The sequence below is a fragment of the Etheostoma spectabile genome, unplaced genomic scaffold (genome assembly GCF_008692095.1).
Source record: "Etheostoma spectabile isolate EspeVRDwgs_2016 unplaced genomic scaffold, UIUC_Espe_1.0 scaffold272, whole genome shotgun sequence".
In the NCBI taxonomy this organism is placed as follows: domain Eukaryota; kingdom Metazoa; phylum Chordata; class Actinopteri; order Perciformes; family Percidae; genus Etheostoma; species Etheostoma spectabile.
In genome coordinates, this window is record NW_022605576.1 from 1,632,011 (window position 1) to 1,642,310 (window position 10,300).

General features: G+C 42.5%; 1 protein-coding gene across 1 annotated transcript in view; it reads right to left on the reverse strand.

The window, feature by feature from the left end:
* The window catches only part of mcur1 (mitochondrial calcium uniporter regulator 1), a 50,468-nt gene that overhangs the window by 3,432 nt on the left and 36,736 nt on the right, over positions 1-10,300 (reverse strand). The window lies entirely within an intron of this gene.

Sequence of the window (10,300 nt, forward strand, 5' to 3'; positions counted from 1 at the left end):
AAGGAATGGATGTTGATGATAATCACAGACTGGAATATGTCAACTTTTACTCAACACTTTTTCAAAAACAGTTAAAAAATTGAATAAGACGCCCCAAAATTAATGAAAGTAGACACACACAACGCTCTTTGCCAAGTACAAATTACTTGGCAAAGAGCGTTGGGTGGAATCAATCATGTTGTTTTGGGGAATTAAAAAGAACATTGATATAGGACAACATGAGGACAACATGAGGACAACATAAGGACAACAGAAGGGCTAACATGATGCAACACTGAGGGCACATGAGGAAACATGATTGCAACATGAGGGCAACATGAGGAACCACATGAGGACAACATGAGGGCAACCTTAGGACAAACATAAGGTCACCATGAGGAACAACAGTGAGACAACATGAGGCAACTGAGGGGCAAACATGAGGACAACATAAGGACAAACATTATGTCACTTAGTATCACAATTATAGCACCTTGAGGGCCACCATGAGATACAAACATTGAAAGGGCAACATGAGGTCAAACATGAGACAAACATGAGGACAACATGATGGGCAACATGAGGACCACAAATGCAAGGGGCGAACAATGATGTCGACATTCGGGACACACAATATAGGGGGGACGAAAAGGCAATCTAAAAAGGGTGACAAGACGGAAGAAGGTGAAAGGTCAACAGGGGTAAAATGTCAAATGAACAACGAAACAGGGGGTTAGAGGGGCAAAACCATGACGTATGGTGGCTAAACACAAAGGCGCAAAGTCCAGAAGGGTCGCAAAGGAACCCTTACGGACGATAAAGACCACACTAGACGTGGTCCTAGAGTGCATAGATGGTCTCAACAGCTTATGAGCCAACTATCGAGCACCCACTAGGGACACAACATGGAGGGCAAGCGCCCCGGTGATGGCCAACAATGAGGGTTTCGATATGACACTTAAAAGTCCTTTGACCCAAACAAACCCAAACAAAGGAATTCGATTACAAAAAAAGTATAATTTATAATCCTCTTCCGCACGGACTATTTTGGGAACGACGTGCTCTTGAGCTCATTCTGTGTCATCCAGCCGTCTGATATATCGGCCGCAGCTAGGTGACTGGAGCGGAGCTCATCAAGATTTGAGTAAATAGAATGATCACATTACATGCACACGTCTGTCTGCCATTGGAGTCTGTACCCAATCCCGTAAGCTGGAATCTTCGATGTGATTCTTACACTTAACTAGGAAGAACATCGTCAATGTTCCTATAACATATTATATACGAGCAAAGCTTTGACAATCTATCTTCTGGAATAACACCACTATCACGACAAGGACAACAGGCACATTTAACATTACTTCAACAGCACTACAGCCTCAAAATGTGTTGTCACACCTCAAACAGGTGCAAACATAAGTGAAGGGCAAGTGAGGACACATAACAGGACATGAAAAAGCAGTGGCTAAAAAGTCGCGAGCGCTTCCTACAAACGTAAATCCTGATATTAATTGTGCAATACCTGATTGACACATCCAAGACAGTCCAATGGGGCGTCCTAATTAAATACGGAGCTAGAGGCTACTCTTCTTTCTTCTCCCTTGGATGTAATGGAGAAACAACAGCAAGTGCAATAGTTTTTTCAACGGTCAGTTCGGGTGTCTTAGCAGATGGCGTTTGAGTGTCAAGGGTGGACCATGGGGGCGATACATCCGAGTGGCGACACCTACCCAATCGGCGCAGCCATGCCAGTCGCCGGACAACAGTACTTTTCTGTTCTCCTCTGGTTAAACACCGTACCTTCACTTTTCCGCAGTAGAGCCAGTAGGAAGACTACACCGGAAGCGGGAATCTGAACCTGATCAGCGCATTACCTCATTGTCCTTCTTCAGCGCCACGCCTGATTTTGAGACCGTCCAACACTCAAGTGCACGGACAAATGAAAATGGCTCCATGCCCAAAAAAATCACCCAAATAATTGAACGAAAAACACGATAGAATACACTAATGACCATTGTGCGGATCCGCTCGTGCAATGAATGACATCACGGAAAAGAGTTTCGAGCCAACAAAAGGAAGGGTAGAAAAAGTGCCAACCCCGTTTAAAGATAATGGTGAAACAGGTGTAGAACTCGAGAAATGGCCTGGGAAGGCAGCGCAACACTGTCGAGGAAGAATGGGGGGCCAATTTAAAATCCTGATGAGAAAAACTGTAACAGATGCCAGAGCAAGGTGAAATGTCTCTCGTTCATTTCTAGAGTAGTTGATCCTACACAACAACCGTCACTACGAGAAGACTTCAGTGAGCACAAGGAAGTGTATTTGTTTTAAACCATAAGACCACCAATCCAAAAAACACATTACCAAAATCAAAAAAACAAAAATCAATTATTAATTACGATCTCTCCGTCAGCCTGTCGCGTATTGTCTGCGTTGCCTCAACATGTGCACATTCTACCTCTCAACCGCTGTCCTTATCGCTCTTTTCTCTAATATGATTGATCCAATACCGATATACTACGCTAATCCCACCGTGATTTGATATGGAGCAGCAGACTTGGCCCCCCCCCCCCTCCCCACCTTAGTGGATTTCAAGTTGATGTTCCGGGCGGCACAGCATAGAGCAAACTCACACCACCTAGTGCAGGTGACGCCGATAACGCGAGGAGAGACCGCGCTTGCGCGAACTGCGTTGCTCTCGTACCAGCTTGGTCTATCCGTCAATGTCGCGATAAATCGAACAACGTCCAAAGCTTTGGTTAGATAACTTTGTATAACAGGCTGTGAAGTTGTACAGCGGTAGACCCTGACAAATCAAGAGCACACCAAACAGTACATGGACAAGCCTATATAGCATTGAACAAATGCTGCGTCTCTGGGTTTTGACAGAGGAGGGAAAAAAAAAAGTTTGATAATCCAAAATAGCAAACGATACATAAACCCACCTTATGGTAACCCTGTGCTCATGGTAAGTCTCATTTCAGGGTAATCAATGACGCAAAATCTGAGCAGTGTACGACGGATACCTGAAAAAGCAGGTCCAACGCATTTTAAATTATTACGACACAGTAACGTATGGGTATTCGATCTGCGGGCAATACTACAGCCCTAGGATATTACGGACACTGCTCTCGCCCCCCATGCAATAACGCACTAGCCTTTACACACATACAGCAAGGCATGATAAGAGTCGAAATGGGGTGACTGATGAGAATTCTACAAGATGTAGACACCACCCCTGCAGTACTGGGTGACCTTCATGTGGTTCTTTGCGCAGGATTTGTAACTGGCCACAGGACAGTAAAGAATTTCTGTGAAACAGTAACCCCCGATACGTTTTCTAGGAGCCATTCTGTATAGGATAGATACGAGAGCTGGAAGCTGATAGACATACGTATGATGATGTGGGGGGCTGCGTGGGGTGTTAATGTACTAGGAATTCACAGGGAAACAAGGCCGAGGGACACGGACATATATAATACAAGGGCTGGCAATAGTACCCCATGACGGGGGGAACATGGATAAACCTTGACAATAAGCAGATAGTACATTAGATTTCACAGGCACAGGCGATCCATGCGCCTGCACATCATAAAGAAGAAATGGGTTAAGCATATAAGGGGGGATGATAGATCAGTTAAATTTCACCGAAAAGATCATGTATTTATATACAACATAAGGAAGAGGTCCGATGGGGTGAACAAATGTCTTCTGCTAACTTCTCGGTAGCTTATTTCACACGTCTGCTGTGAAGGCATCCATAGGGGTGTGTATATTAGCCCCTGTATTTTAACCTCGGGGGGGTATATTTTATGCCCCCTGTAGTTTACTAGGGGGTGTATTTTATGCCCCTGTCTTTTAACATAGGGTGTGTAACTTTAATGCCCCTGTTTTTTAACATGGGGGGGTGTATACACTTGTTGGCAGAATGCATGCCCCTCGATGTAATCGCAACAGTGAAGTTTTCACAATCGACTGGGGTGGTATGCGGTATTAGTGGTAAGTTCGCACCTCGTTGTTTAAATGGGGGGGGTGTCTACCCTTAGGCCCCTGTATTTTCACTGATGGGGTGGTGTCTACTTATGCCCCTGTATTACATAACAATGGGGGGTTGCGTATAACTTATGCCCCTGTCTGTTACCATGGGGGGTGTATATCTTTATGCCCCCTGTATTTTAACATAGGGGGGTGTTACTTATTCCCTGTTATTTTAACATGGGGGGGTGTATACTTATGGCCCGTGTATTTTAAGTGAGAGCATTTATTTATTTATGATATATTATTCATTTACAAAGAAATTGGGTGGTCCTAAAGGTTGGCTTTTACCCTATTTTTTTAATTACGGGAATTAAATACTATTCCAAACTGATTTTTTATTTCTCTTTAGTCAACTAATCATGGGTGTTACACTTATTAGCACCAGCTGCACTGTATATATTCAAACTTAGTTCTTTTTTCCTGGGTGGCCATTTTTGTGTGTTTTTTCTGCTCTATTGCATGAACTCTACGTTGTTGCTACCATCCATCTGTCCTCTTTCGTCACTCTGTTTTTCTGATTTGATACATTACGTATACGTAGCTTTTTAATAAACTCCACACATGTCATTTAGGTTAGGATTTACACTCAGTATATTAGGTTCAATACCACATTGGCAGTGTCACACACACCGCTACTTCTCTATCCAGTGGAAGAGGAAACCAACCACATGACAAGGATGGGGTGTAATTCTCCCCTAACCCAGAATCCTCGACATATCCTGCTGTCCTGGGACTACAATTCTGAAATTTTATTACATCATTCCAATAATGATCATATTATTGTTTTTTTTGTCATTCTAATTCCCTTCTACTAGGTTATGCCCGCGAGACATTTCCCAGTTTTCCATGTTATTGGTGGCTTCTGATGTATCAACAGCCAGACAATATATTTCACTGTAATGATATGGATGATAAGCTACCCTATCCAGTAAAACTTATTGTTTTTTTTTTTTTTTTTTCTTTGTTTTTTCTTTTTTTTATAATCCTAATGTTTAAGGAACAGGTAAACAAAAGAACGGACAATACGTGAATCTCTTGGGCTATTTCTACTATTATTGGACCAGTTATTTAGGGACAATAATCAACTTTTTTCAGTTTTGGTTTAAGACCTATATATTTATATTTATCCTCTAACTGCTACTGCCCCCATGTAAGCCTTAACATGTACTTGCTTTAATTCATAACTAATACCTTTTAATGTTATCTGTTCTGTATTCTTTTACGCTTTGAACTTTGTACATAATTTCGTCTACAGTGTACTGTGGTCTGACAAATAAGAAATCCTAAATTCTTGAATCGTGTCATCCAAGTTAAACCGTGTTTTTTTTATTTAATTGAATGGCTATGCAGGCCATTGATGGCCTTTGGTGGGACAGCCTTTCTGAATAGACCTACAGTGCCTTGCGAAGTATTGGGGCCCCCCTTGAACTTTTCAACTTTTGACACATTTCCAGTCTTCAACTAACGATGTAACATTTTTATTTTTTGATGAAGAATCAACCAACACGTGGGACACAATTGTGAGTTGAGACTAAAGCTATATTGGATTTTTAAACTTTTTTAGCATAAAAACTGAAAAAGTGGTGCGTAGCCAAGTATTGGGGCCCCACCCTTACTTTCAGTGCAGCACACTCAGTCCTAAATTTCAGCGAGGATCTCTGAATGTATCCGATGTTGTCGCTTAATGACTGATGGGATAAATATATCCCCTGTTGTGATCACAGTCTCTGTAAAAAGTGCACCTGCTCTGTGATAGTCTCAGGATTTCTGTTGAAAGCGCAGAGAGCATCATGAAGACCAAGGAAGCACACCAGGCAGGTCCAATAGACGGTTGTGGAGAAGTTGTAAGAGCCGGGATTTGGATACAAAAAGATTTCGCCAAGCTTAAAGCATCCCAAGGAGCACTGTGTCAAGCGATCATTTTGAAATGGAAGGGTATCATACCACATTCAAATCTAACCGAGACCTGGTCCCTGTAAACTTCCAGCTCAGACAAGGAAATACTGATCAGAGATGCAGCCCGAGCCCCATGATCACTCTGGATGAACTGCAGAGAACTACAGCTGAGGTGGGAGAGTCTGTCCATTATGCACATCAGTCGTACCTGCAACAAATCTGGCCTCATTTTCGAGAGTGGGGCAGAGAAAGCCATTTCCTCAAAGTCGCTATCCATAAAAAGTCTCGTCTAAGTTTCCACAGCCACCTGGGAGACCCACCGAACATGTGAAGAAGGTGCTCTGGTCAGATGAAACCAACTCAAACTTTTTGGCCACAATGCAAACGATATGTTTGCATAAAAGCAACACAGCTCATCACCTCACAGCACGCCTCCCACTGTCAAACATGGTGTGCGCATCATGGTCTGGGCTTCTTTCTTCAGCAGGGACGGGAAGATGGTTCAGATTGATGTTAAGATGGATGCAGCCAAAATACCGGACCATTCTGGTGAAACCCTGTTGGGTCTGCGACAAGACCTGAAACTGGGACGGATATTTATCTTCCAACAAGACAATGATCCAAACATACAGCGAAACATCTACACAGGTAAGTGTTCACACATAAACGTTCCGGGCTGTTTAGAACGGCCACGTCAAGTCCAGACCTGAATCCACATTGAGAATCCTGTGAAAAGACTGAAAACGCTGTCACAAACGCTCACTCCCCATACCACACTCACTGCGCTCCAGCATGTTTTTTGCAATGAAGAATGGGCAAGAAATTTCAGTCTCTCCTAACCCAAGAGACCTGCGCTGGAATCGCAGCAAACGGTGTGCGCTACGAAGTATTAATGCATGGGCCCCAATATTTTGCACCTACCAACTGTCAGTTTTTTATTTGCTAAAAAGTTTAAACCTATCCAATAGATTTGTTCCACTATCACAATTGTGTCCACTTATGTTGGTGATTCTTCAACAAAAATACAAATGTTACATCGTTCTGTTGAAGTCTGAAAATTATGTGTCAAAAGGTTGAAAGTCTCAAGGGGGGGCCCAATACGGTTCGCAGGCCTGTAATACTTCTTTCCAGCTTATTTCTATTGTTCCTTCAAACCTCCAACCCAAGTCCTCACCTGCAGCACTTTGGTCCACCATGTCATTATAGATGACATCCTTTTAGAGTGCGTCATCCTCACCAGAACTTTAACCAAGCACCTCCGCTGCTGAGTTGGGAAGGCCTGTTGAGGAAAGCCAACAGCTTGTTATTGGACAAAGCATGGTGATTATATACACATGGTGACATTTCTTTGAATAACACAAAGAAGCCAAAAACGGCGTTTTTTCTCAAGAGGTCGCACCACCGCATGCGTATCAAAAATCAGCTTCCCCTTCAGACTTTGGCACGTCCTGGGTTCAATCTGAGGGCGTTGGTGGAATTACTCAGCTCGAAATCAACCAAACGTGACGATAGAAGGGGCCAAAAATAGGCGTCCTAGAGAGGGGGGGAAAAGAACAAAAGTAAAAAGGCGAAAACAAGTAACACCTAAAAGATGAAGGGAGAAAAAAAAGCCAGAAAAAGCAAAAAAAGATGGGCGGGTATCCGGGAAATGAAGCATTAACCCCAAAAAGAGAACAACATACATGGAACCTTTAAACAAAAAATACGATATTACTTTTCCTTCCTTGTCTTTTTTGCTATATAACACTTCATATTCATCACTACACATTTCTTTATTTTTTGCAACTTCGGTCTACATGTTCTTTAATTTAATATTCTTCAATGAAAATGAGAATAGATACAAAATGATCATCCCTCTAATATTGTGAATCCTGTATGAATTGCAATATCAGTCAAAATAATCGCCATTGGATATTTCCCCTCAATGTGTCAGCCCTAATTTAAAACTTGCCAGATTTATCCTCGGTCAGGCTTTAGGACTTTTATTTTGACCGTAAGAGGACTTTATTTGACTTGACGGGACTTTTATTTTACCTGAGAGGACTTTTATCTGACCTGAATAGGACAATTTTTATTTGACGGTGAAGGGACTTTAATTTTGACCTGAAGACGACTTTTGTTTTTACCTGAACGGACGTTTAATATCTGACCTGAGGGAACTTTTATTTTGACCTAGAAGATGGACCTTTTTTTTGACCTGAAAATGACTTTTATTTTGAACCTGAAGAGGACTTTTATTTTGACCTGAAGAGGACTGTTTATTTTGACCTGAGGGGACTATTTATTCTGACCTGAAGAGGACTTTTATTTTGCCCAGAGGAACTTTTATTTGACACTCAAAAACACACATCCCGCACTGCCCCAGTACCCGTAACATAGACAGTTAATGAAAGGGACGTACTCGAGGGGCATTTACAGGACATTGTCGATGATTTAGATTGGGAGAAGTGGTCGCGGTGGGGGGGTTCCTGGAAGGGCGCGTTAGCTTCCCATACACAAAAAAAAACTTTAATTTGCGCTCACTTGACGTACAGTCCAACCACTGCCTGTAAGCACAACTCCTCACGATTCATCTTTACCGTACAGTTTCTGCATATTTTACGCCCTTTAGACCGTAGTTAGGCCATGTTAGTATACTCTCGGCGGACATCTGCGTTCACAGCATAAAACCCAGACTACCCGTTCGTCGGGGTCCAGCTCGTCTCCCTCTCACTTAGAAGCTTGGTCAAAGTTCCTAAAAGGTGGCGACGATTACAATCGACACACGGTGATGTTGTGCAGTGGTCCAAGAAAGGAAAACCGCCGTCGCTGTGATTGCTTAAAGAGACGTCCTGGTTACCCAAACCCGTATTAAGAGTCGCCATGAGACGTTTACGCACCATGGTTGTCCAAAAGCTAATGTTCCGCCTAGCAATAGCATAGCTATGTTTCTTTAACTGTCTATGGTTCCGCTGGAGGTGTACTTCCGTCTGTAAAACATGCATTGCCACTTTATCCCCCTGCTATGCTATATATATCCGTTATTGGCGCTTACACCATCAGACATGAACCTATTCCACCCTCCGTCTCACCCTCAAATACAGCTCAGATTTTGTCACGAACGCTACCTCATTGTGTTTAAGGAAAACGGGTGTCCTATCTTTTTGGATTGGTCCCCACACAGGAAATTTCTGGTCCAGATCCTTCAATTCATTCATTACATTATCTCATACTTTTATTTTGCTTTGAGGCTATTGTCTTTGGTATGTTTGACTTTGAGCTGAAATGAAGGACACACTTTATTTCTATATGCCCAATCCCACACCCATCAGTCGGTTCTAGAAACCATTATTTTCTGGTTTTTGTGACCCTGAGTTTAAAATCAAAATACATTCATAAGTACTTACGAAAACATAGCGAAGGGCCCTAAGACTCTGTGTTCTAAATGGCGGAACAAGTTCCGGGCAGATTCAAAGACAGAATGCTGAGATCAATGGCCAGAAGTCTACTTAAAGTCAGAATTCATCTTCTAAAATCAGAATTCTATATCAAAGTCAGAATTTCGGCGACTATTAAAGTCAGAATACATTTACTACTGCCACTCCAGAGAAAGCGTGTATTGAAAATCCTTTGGATCATGCGCGAGGAGATGGCTAGGTCAGTCCGCCCAATTTGTACCAAGTAACGGTTCCCTTTCCTCCTGGTCTTAAGGTTCTCTTGAGCAAGGCAACCGAACACTCGACTTCGGCCTTCACCCTAACCCCTTTCCTGGGCATTCCCCTTCCCCCACTCTGCATCTCTCCCTTAGTGCATGTAAGTTCCTGGGCAATGGTGTAGTTCAGGCCTTGTGTAATAACAGAGTGTAAGGTTGTTTTGGGAAAAAATTTCCCCTTGCCGGCTTATTAAGTATCCTATTATTCTTCTATGGTGTCAGATGACACAAACTTTGCCACTCGTAAGATCCAACATCGGTATGTCCAGGGTCACCGTTCGGAAGGTTGAAGGGCATCACGTGGACCGGTGCCATGGCAGGATGATGGAGTGAGCCGTATGATTGCATGTTTCTGGAATAAGATCATAGACTATATGCATCAGACATAGACATATGCCTCCCAGATATAACTTTGGGCTGGAATATATAACTCTTTCCAAAAAAAAAACTGAAACAGTTTTTAAAATTAACTACTGCAAATTGATTTTTTGTCGTTTGCTTTTTCAATTCCTAAACTTTGCTCCCAAAACAACTTACACAGGCCTTCCATATTTTGATATTATACCTAACAGCAGCTTAACTCCAGTCTTCAATAAATGTTTCTACTTGCATTCATTGGTTCAGTATTGTGTTTCCTCGACATCGCAATATTATAATTGTTTTATAGACCTTTATTTTGTCAGTACCTTCGGCCAA